At 43.5% G+C, this 10,295-nt stretch overlaps 1 protein-coding gene across 19 annotated transcripts in view; it reads right to left on the reverse strand.

The window, feature by feature from the left end:
• SEMA6D (semaphorin 6D) overlaps nucleotides 1–9,806 on the reverse strand; it is a 53,708-nt gene extending 43,902 nt beyond the window's left edge. For 7 of the 19 annotated variants that reach the window (XM_039888230.1, XM_039888226.1, XM_039888219.1 and 4 more), the window contains exon 1: nucleotides 8,242–9,805. The gene's annotated coding sequence lies outside the window, so the exon portion shown is untranslated. Of the gene's footprint in view, nucleotides 1–6,620 lie in introns of all 19 variants that reach the window. The other 12 variants (XM_039888229.1, XM_039888222.1, XM_039888225.1 and 9 more) reach the window with 4 other exon arrangements.
• Nucleotides 9,807–10,295: the final 489 nt, after the last annotated feature.

Below are 10,295 nucleotides of genomic sequence, written 5' to 3' on the forward strand. Positions count from 1 at the left end.
CAACTTTTATGTGGGGGAGCTGAGGCTCAGAGATGTTATGTAATTTGCTCAAGATCACACAGTTTATTAGTCATGCAGCCAGGACTCATACCTTGAAAATCGGGCTCCAGAGTTCATGTTCTTAAGCCCCCTATCATAATGCTTCTCGTGGATCCAAGACCCCTGGTCCCACTACTCATTAGCTGTTTGACCCTGGGAAAATTACTTAACTTCCCGTCCCTCAGTTTCCTCCCTGTGTAAAATGAGGATATTATTAATAATAGTATCTACCTCATAGAATGCTGATCAAATAATTTAATATATGCACTTAGAAGAATAGTAAGTATTCAATAAATGCTAGTTCTTAGCTATGAGTCCTATGCTCTCAGGGGTAACATGACAATTAAATTAGATATTTAAAGTGCTAGGCACAGTGCCATGGCACAAAGTAAGCACACCGTAAGTGCTAGCTGTTATTATTAGTCCAGTTGAGCCAGGCCAGTTTATTTTAGGTCCTGTCTGGAAGGCAACTGTGCTCTACGCAGGGGCAGGCAGCACTCTCTTCACTTTAAGGAGTAACTGGGTGGGAGCCAGACTGCTTACCAGACTCAGCATGCTCTCTGCTTTAAGTCAGTGGAATGTTCCTGAAAAGTTCCTGATACTGAATTTGTATGTGCATAATCCTTTTCTCCCACTGACCTATTTTATTATTTCTGATTGATCTTTCATTGGCAGTGATTTTTCAGATTTAAGAGTCTTCTCTTAGACTATCTGTCATATAACTATTAACTTATAAAAGACTTAAATATATCAAGGAAAACTGAACTCCTGGGGCAATTCTTCACAAAGCAATTGGCTTAATCATTCCCTAATGTAAACATTTTCATTTTATTTTTCCTTTATTATGTGTTCTAATAAGCATGCTAACACTACACGAAACTTCCAGTCTTTCTTCCCATGAAGCTTACTTATCATTTCCACTAAATTGTGGGTTGATTACAATTCATGTTAGCTCAAGGGGTTAATGATGGCTTGGAAACCCTCATACCCAAACAGCTCAGCTTGAAGTAGGGATGAGCATGGTTGAGGGGATGAAGAAGACAAGGCAGCTGGTAAGGTATGATCTTGGGGAGCAACTGATGGGGGTTGGGTTTATCCTGAAAGCTGAGACACAGATAGGGGTGCTGAACCCGAGGGATACTCAAGGTTGAGATTTTCCAAAAGGAAGCAGTAGTAACTTCCAAAGTCCTTAACTGCTATTTTTTTTGCTCTATTAGGAAAAGGCAGTCAATAGCTCCAATCTCATTATTTATAGTTTACCAGCCACCATAGGCTCTAACTGCAATGTAATAAAAAGTTAACTCAATTAATACATTTACTGAAATATTTGCTGCATGTCAACTATGTGTCACTCACTCTGCTAACTTACAGAGGGGGACAGGCAATCTATCCTCTTGGGGCCAGCAGTCTAGTTAGCACCTTGAGTCCAACTCATATTATTGTCACAGTTTCAACATGTTTCTATTCTCTTCTATTTCCTATCTCTGCATTCCCTTCTCCCACCACCAAATATCCCCGTAAATTATGCAATTTGTTCTTTATTATAGATTCTATATCTAGAGTCTTATCAAGTTTTTTTTTGTTTTTTTTTTTTAAGATTAAGCTGATGAGGCAGCAACCTTTTAGTTTGTTTCTCCTTAACAACACTGTGGGAAGAAACCATCTTGATGGGTAATTTGAGGCAAATCGTGCCATCCCTTCCAACGTTCATGTGTGACACTGAACCAGTTGGCAGTTGCCATGGCGGTTTTAGTTGTTTCCACAGAACGATCTACTAAATCGTCACAAGATCAATCTCATTCATTCTGATGGCTTAAGCAGCGGAGTCATCTGCTGAATAGCTAAGTACAGTAGACCAGAGACGGTGAATAAGTATTTGTGAATTGCATGGCAAACTGCCTCTTCACACCTGAAATGCAAGTCTGTCCTAGGTTAGGACTCAGATTTGGACAACTGATCTAGATCCCCACCCCCACCCCACCCCAGGGCCTTTGCCTAAGCTGTTCTCTATGCCTGGAATGCCCTCCCTCTCACCACCTCCCTCACTGTCCACCTGTCCAAATCCTACCTAGTTCAAGGACCAGCTCAAATATCAGTGGCTCCACAAAACCTTCTCTGACCACCCTCGCCAGAAATAACCTCTCACTCCTCTCAGGTTCCATAGGTCTGTGTGTATGTTTTCTGGCACTTAAAACACTCGTCATTTTATTTTGGCTATGTGTTTACCTCGTCTTTTCTACACCACTCGGCAAGACCCTTGAGCTCTGGAACCGTGTCATGTTCCTCTTTGAAACCTCTCCCCACCCTGACACCTACTTGTACCGAGCAGACACTTGGTAGAAGTTAGCTGGATGAACAAACGGTTACCCCAGCAATGACAAAAACAGAAACAACTGCCACATTCTTTATTCCTTCTTCTTCGGCCTCTCCTCCTTCTCCTTCTGTAGCTTTTAAAAATATATTTACTTAACCTACCAATTATCCAAACAAGGACTTACTGATAAATGTAGACAACTCTGAAGACCAATAAAGCTTCCAGAGAGTCTTAGAATGACAAGTGAGGTCCAGGCCAAAGTAGACTCTAGGGGGGTCTGAGTCCCTGGTCTGTTGACAGCTGGCTCCAGGGGAATGGAAGTGTTATTTTCTTAAAGAGCTTCATCTGCTTTGGTTCATATGTGCCAGTTCCTTGGCTGAGTAGAAACTCCAGACTTTATTTTTAAATACAGACTCCAATAATAGGCTAAGTAATTGCAGATCTTCCTGAGGCCTTATTATACATGTACCAATATACTGGACTTTTAAAAACCCATATTTCCTTCCCATAAATATATGTGGAAAACCTTAAATTTCAGCATCATATGTAGTGGCAATGTATATATATTTTTTCTCCTTCCCATGGGAATCTTGAAAAAAAAGAACAACAAAAAAAATGCTGATGCATGGGTGACAATTTCTCAACAATGTGTGTGATGACTCACAGAGGTAAAAGGATTCTTCCACAACCATAACCAACAAAAACGTGTATTACAATATAATACACAGTCAAACTTCAGTAATACACTTGCCCTCTTGGTGCCACTAATGCTCAAATGGCTAGCTGTAGCTCTCACTGTCTTTGCTAATGGGGCCCATAAATACTCTTGGGAAATGGGACAAGGATACATAATGGATCTCCACCCGCCACGATCAAGGAAATGAATGTCGATCACACCCTGATGCAGAAGCACTTTTTTGTAGCGAGTGATAAATATTGCCATTTGTCCTATGCCACCGTAATTTTGGACAGGAAAGTCTAACATGGAGAAAAATGACGGGAGAAGATAACAGTTTTAGGCCACCTGAAAAGAAGAACGTGCCATAATTATTTGGCCAACAGGAATAAAAATGAAAGAAGAGTACAACAATATGATTTAGTTCAGAGAAAGATTAAGATTTAAGAGCATACCCATTCTGTACATATTATTTCATTCAGTATGAAAATCTCCTTCTTACTCTTACTGAAAAACAAATGTCAAAAATATCAGGGACTCAGAAAATTAAAGAATGATCCAGGTTTCAGGAAACGATTTAGAGCAGTGATGAAAACCATGGGCTGAGAGGTCAGGCAGACAAAGTTTAAATACTGACTAAACACTTCCCTGCTGTGTGACCTTAAGAAAATGACTTCACTTCTCAGGTGTATGAATTTCTATTTTGTTAAAGCACTGATGATAATAGAACCTACCTGGTTCTGTTTGCTGTTTGGAGGTTACATGATATAATGGAGATAAAATCTGAGTATGGTGCCTAGAATATAGTAAGCAGACTAACAAGTGGTAGGTATTGCGGTTACTGCTGTTTTCTTTCTCTTCATCATCATGATCATCAGCAGCATCACCATATTGAAGAGGGCCAAAGTTTTGGCATCCTGAAGCTGCCTTTTGGGATACTGATTTTAAGCTGTTTATTAAGAAACAAAAGACTCAGAACCTTTGATCCTCCTTTCTTTCCCGCTTAAAAGACTCAGACAGAAAAACCTGCTTCGGGAAGGGAATTATAGGATGTTTGCCTTAGCCTAATTTGGATTAAGTATGGTAAATAGGAAGGCTTCAGACAGGGGCCTGTTGGCTAGATACCCGCTGTGTCTCACTTTCTGAGTTGCCTAGCAAGAATTTGCCTGCCACATGTGTTCTGCTCTTCCTCAACTACCTGTAACCCATTCTCATTTCTGAAATCTAAGACCCAGTTGCCCTCTTTTCTCCTTTGCCCCAAGTTTCATATTTACCTGATGTTGCTTCACTGTCTTTGGAATTTTCATGCATTTGTGAATTCTCCATGTGCAGGTATTAAAATCAGATTTTCTCCTATTACTCTGTCTTAGTTTGATTATTAGCCCAGCTAGAAAAACTTAGAGGGCGGAAGAAAAAGAAAAAATACTCATTTTTTTTTTTTATCCTCCACAATATTATCCTAGCTGTTTTGTGGCTGATTTCATTAATAAATATTAGGGAAGGAATCAAGAAGACTATCTCCCACCAGAACATGAGGCACATCAAACTTCCCTTCTTGTATCCAATCCCAAAAGAAGTACTTCTAATTATAATTCTTTTAAAGCTTGGCAACATACCTGAACAAATTCATGTCATTCTTGCTTTAATAAGCAATAACTACTCTAGCAAATCTCACTTAATAAAAACAAACAAATAAACAAGAAAAACAATGATAATGTAGTGGGTACTATTAGACATGGACCCCATAATTAAGACATATCACATGTTCTTTGTGAAAAGGGATGAAGCAGTAACCTGTTCAGTTCGCCAAAGAACTAGACAAAGTCTTTTCCGCTTTCAGTCATTTGGGAAAGCTAAAGGCTACTTCATTTCTTTCCTCCTCTTTTCAAATAGAGTAAATTCTGAAGGTCTAGGATGAGTGGTGTCTGAACAACTCCTTCTAATTCTGTATTTCTGGTGGTTTAATCGTATCGAGCTTAAAGAGGCTTTCCTATGGGTCGCGTAAGGTTGGAGCAAGTCCCCTCTTAAGTGGAACACACCATTGCAAGACAGCAGGGCCTTTTTTGCAGGTGTGCCTCCAGAACTGGATGCAGGACCTGGCACAGGTTGCCAAACAACAGAAACTTCCCGTTCTGGGTGTTAACTTTAGTTACCGCAGCCAGACAATGCTGCCAGTGGTGTGGAAGAAAAAATTGCTGTAGCCAGCTGTGCTGTTCACAGTCGGATGGATTCTGTGTAGCTCCAAATGGTGATGGAGCCAGCAGCCTGTTGTAGCCAAGGACAGGATGATGGATGATCTACATACTGTGTCCAAGTAGAGAGAATGGCAGAAGTTCACTTCAGGGTTGTTAAAATGCTAATCTCGGTGAGTTAACAAAAGCTTAACAGAAAAGAGAAGTTTGAAAAATAAGTACACCTCATGTGGTATCTATGTGGACCACTGATTTGATCACTCTTGGTTACATCAACAGTTGCTTTTCAAAGTAAGAACATTTTCTAGTTTTCCCGTTGGGACGAATGGAAGCAGCTTCAATTATCAGCTGCACTGCCACTGTTGTCAAGGGCTAAAAGAAGAAAAGTCAGCCAGACAACAGTCACTTCAACTATAAAGGATTATGATATGTTTAATATAGTTATATGATTTTTATTCTCTCCATGTGTCACTGGAATAAATCAAAACACACTTTTTCCCCCCAACTGGAAGTTGGCAGCAGTTCACAAAATAAGCGACAATCTAAGATACTGGCTTTGGTAGATTGTAACACTATGTCTCCATTCACATGAGCCACCACCCAAAGTGAGATCTCTGGCTCTAATGACACCTTCGATACGTGAATTACACTAATAGTACATTGAATTATTAGTGTTAAAGTCAGAAAAGCTGTAAAAGATGGCAGAAAGACTAGACCACTATAAATATTGGGTATGAATAATCTTGATTTAAAAATCTCTTGGATAAAATAATATGCTTCCCCAAAACAGGGTGCATATTTACATTCTTGTTTAGTGATATGTTTTGCTATACTTTATTTTTCATTCTTACTTAAATTGGACATACAGAAAAATGTCTGCCTCACCTGGTGTTGGAACATTGGCTAGCATAGCTCTTTGCAAACAATAATACTCAGTAAATACTGAGTGGTTGGCATATCCCAAGTGCTTCTTGCTTCCTCTAGAAATGAATCTAAAATGTGCCGGTTTAAAGTCTATTAGTTGAAATAAAGGGTAATATTTTATCCTGCAATATGCTAAGGAAGGAGTTCACCTCCTCTAGTTACACCAATAATGGTTAGGCATTCAGCCAGGCTCTGAACTATGCATAAAATGCATCAGAAAGGTAAAAAATGACCCTATTTCGGATGTATTTTTCACTCCTCGTAGCTTAGTGAAATTCACACGCAAGAACAATGACTAAGCTAATTACCAAGGTTCATTATGATGGAGCAGTAAAAAGTGAAGAACTTCTCTAGTTTCAGTAAGTCCTTAACAATTATGGGCATCTTTGTGAATCAAAGCTCTGATTTCTGCTTGTCTGCCTATGTGCCCTTCAAGCAACAGAAACCACCACACACAAATCGGGGGCCCACTTACCCCGAGCACAGTTAGTGGACAGATCCTTCCTGTGCAGCGAGCAGCCAGTGAACTGAAGTCCACAGAATTTCTAAGTTGCCCTCACACTAAGGACTAATAGGTTTACGTCACAGCCATCTTTCAAATCTATCAAACCAGGAGAGACGTGACCAGATGGTGCTATTAGAGAGTAAAAAAAAAAAAAAAAAGGAAGAGGGCAGAATGCCCACAAATCTAAATCAAACTCAAGTTAACCAGCTGTTTGGTGATGGGAAAGTCACAGTATTGTCACAGTATTCCTAGCGCTCTCCTGCATCACAAAAACGTTCCCCCCAAAAAGGTTATCTGTGTAGCTTCCTCAGTAGAAACAAAGACAGGTAGCAATATTCGACAGGAGCCAATAGGAAATAGTTGCTGGTTGTTAATCTAACTAAATGTGCCAATGGAAGAAAATGGTCTGCTAAACCACGTATTTTGGAAATATTAGGGTTATATATTTAACTGTCTGAGAGCACATTCTAGAGACCTAAATCAAAGCACAGACACTAACTATAAAAAACAAAACTCAGCTATGACAGAGCTATAGTTTATTTACCTTCAGATGTTTAAGTTCAGGTTAATATAGGCCCAAATCTCAGAGCTTATCTGGTAACTTCTATTTATCTAAGGCAGGGTAAATGTTTGTTTAATATTTGCCAGCCTGACAGAATATGGTTGCCACTTATTACGTTAAACATGACTACACACAACTTAATTTCCTGAGTTAGATACCTAAGTGAGTTAAGGGTTTTTTTTTAACAATACGAATAAACCAGCATCAAAACCTATTGTTTAAACCATCATAAGGATAGTAAAATCCTCACCTTGAGCTGTCTGAGATGACTTTTCAATTCTACCAAGAAGAAACATTGAAAAAATTCTCTAAACAAGTATTTCTCCTACTCTGAGGGGCAGAGACCAATTCAATTTAGAAAAATGATAAACCTTTCCTAGGACTTCAGCCTTGAAATAAACAAAAGAATACATTTTGTAGCCCCAAATATCAAGAAGATACTGTAGACTTAAAATTATTAGCAGCCAGAAGTTCTTGAGAAAATTGCCCTAGACGCTTTTTCACAAGAAACCATAAAGTCTACCACTATTTTTAAGGGGAAAGTAGTCCCCCATAGAGATAGACATAAGTCCAATTACTGTTTACAAAGTCTATATATCTACAATAATGATCTACTGTCCCTTCTGTGTGACAATCACCCAGCTGAGAGCAATGAGGAATTGAGATGCTGGAACTTGCCTGACTGGTCACTTCAGAACAGGGAGCACTCTCCTGACCGCCTCTAATGCTGTAATTAATACCGCTACTTTATTCCGCACTGGCTCCATGACATTTAGCTTTTCACAAGTTCAGGATTCAAACAATCACCTGGCAGCACTGGTCCCAAGAGTCGATTTAGCAGAAAAATTTTCAAACCCAGTTCTCATCCACACCTTCAAGTCCTTTATGACCTTTTATTTCAATCCAAATGTTAGACACGATAGAGGAAGCTTTAAACCCTTCCAAATCTCCCCAAGGCGGCTGCTGTATCAGTTTCTGCAGACCAGGAACAAACATCACTGTCAAGACTGGAAATAAAAGTTTCCCTACCTTCCTCCTCACCATCCCCCTGCTAGCGGCTGCCGTCGCGAGCGGCAGTTCCCTCCCGGCTGCAGGACGCTTCTTGCCGCCAGAAAAGGGGCTCATGCAAAATTGACTCTTCCTTATTTGTTTCCATCCATAATTGATGGGTAGATGAGAACGTAACACATCTCAGCGCCGGGTTCTTGCCGCCTGGCGGAGACCCTGTCCAAGACGCTTCCGTAAATCATTACCAGCCGGAGAACAAAGCACGGAAAGTTGCAGGGGAGAGTGGCCGGGAGGAGAAACCCGGGCGCCGGGTGGGATGTGGGGTGGGCGGCGGGCAGCTCCCGGCCCAGAGCCCGCCCCGCGGCGCGCTCCGCCAGCAGGGGGTGAAGGAGGGTAAGGCAGTGGCCACTCTCCAGGCAGGAGACCGTCTGGATCCTAGAGGTTAGGGGTGGGCGAATCCCCCGATCCCCAACCAGGCGCTCCACCCGGGCGGTCCAACCCAGGAGAGCTCTGACAGGTAGCCAGCGTCCGCGGTGAGCTGCTCGGGTCTCTGCGGCTGCGCTACGCCCCTTCTCCAGGCGCGGGCGAGGGTTCGCCCGTCCGCTCCCAGCGGAGCCCGGCGCTGCCCGACCCCGGCGGTCCCAGCGTCGGCTCCGGGGCCAGCAGGCGGAGGAGGGCGGCCGAACGCGCAGCCGGCTCCTTTGGCCTTGGCTCTGCTCTGTTGTTGGCTGGAGACGCCGTGCGCGTCACCGAAGGGGACTGGGTTGCCCCTGATAACGTATGGGGGAGCGCGGAGCTGGCGCTGCCTAGTAAGAAACTTTCACTTGCCCCCTTCTTCCGCTATTCTTTCCCCAAAGGGTTGCACAATGCAGGGGGGGCTCCAAGTCCACATGCCCCTCCTCCCCAACCCCCAGCTCTGCCTGTTTTGACCGGTCCGCCAAACCTCTCCAGCCCTCTGCGCGTCTCTTGCACCGCAGGCGGAGAAAGCTGGTTAGAAAAGAAATCAACTCTCCAGTGACAACGCATACACACGCGCGCGCACACACGCACACGCACACGCACACACACACACACACACACACACGGGCTTTGATTCAGGCTCTGAAGATTTGGGTCCCTTCCCCACCAGGCGCTCAGAGCATTAGCAAGTCTTTACAGGAGGGTCTTCTTACCTCATGGGGGAAGGCTGGTGAAACAAAAACAAAAACAACACAAAAAGCTTGTCACGCTGAAGGAAAAATGAAAATAAACAAAAATGAAAGATACACATATATATCCCTCTGTCTCAGGTCTTGGCTTCCTCGCTATAATCTCGAAACTCCAGTCCTTGCAGCAGTGTCAGCAGCAGCCACAGCAGCAGGACGAAGCGGGAGCAAAACAAATCGAGGCACGGCAAATGGTGTAATTCGATCCATCTCCAAGTCAATCCATCAGGCGAGTCGGAGCCTCGTTCCCTCCCAGACTCCGCAGCTCGCGGCCCGGGGCCCACCCCCAGGCGCGGACAGCAGGAGGCGCGGGTGGCCCGGTGCGCTCACCCTCTCCCGAGCCCAGCGGCCAGCGCCGCCTGGAGGCCCCAAGCCCGGCGCCGCAGCCCCGCTGACCCTTCCGTGGCCTCTGCCTCCCTCCTCTCCGGCGCTCTGCTGCGCACCCTCCCTCTCCCCGCCTCTGAAGAGCTGCTCCTTCCAGCAACTCCCAGCACCTCGGCCATCTAGCTCGCGGTGGCTGCTGCATGCAGCCTGCGAAGCCGCCTTTTCGCTTTCCTCCTTCTTTTCCTTTTTCTCGCTCCCTCACTTTTTTCAGAGCTTTTCTCCAGACATCCAGAGGACAAATCACTGCAGCCCGGAGAAGCTGCAGGCACTGTTGCTCCGTAAAGTTCTGCCTTAGTCTCCTAATTCTACATTTATTTTTAAGCACATCCTCACAAACCAGCCCCCATATTACCTTCTTCGCCCCGCCCCCCCCATCCAATTTCTTTTTGTAACTACTAAGCAAAACAGCTGGGAAGAAGCAATCAAACATTGCTTTATCTTTATAAAATACAGAAATTGCCTACTAAAAATCCCATTTCTACTTTG

The sequence above is a fragment of the Pteropus medius genome, unplaced genomic scaffold, assembly GCF_902729225.1.
Source record: "Pteropus medius unplaced genomic scaffold, Ma_sr-lr_union100, whole genome shotgun sequence".
Taxonomy (NCBI): Eukaryota; Metazoa; Chordata; class Mammalia; order Chiroptera; family Pteropodidae; genus Pteropus; species Pteropus medius.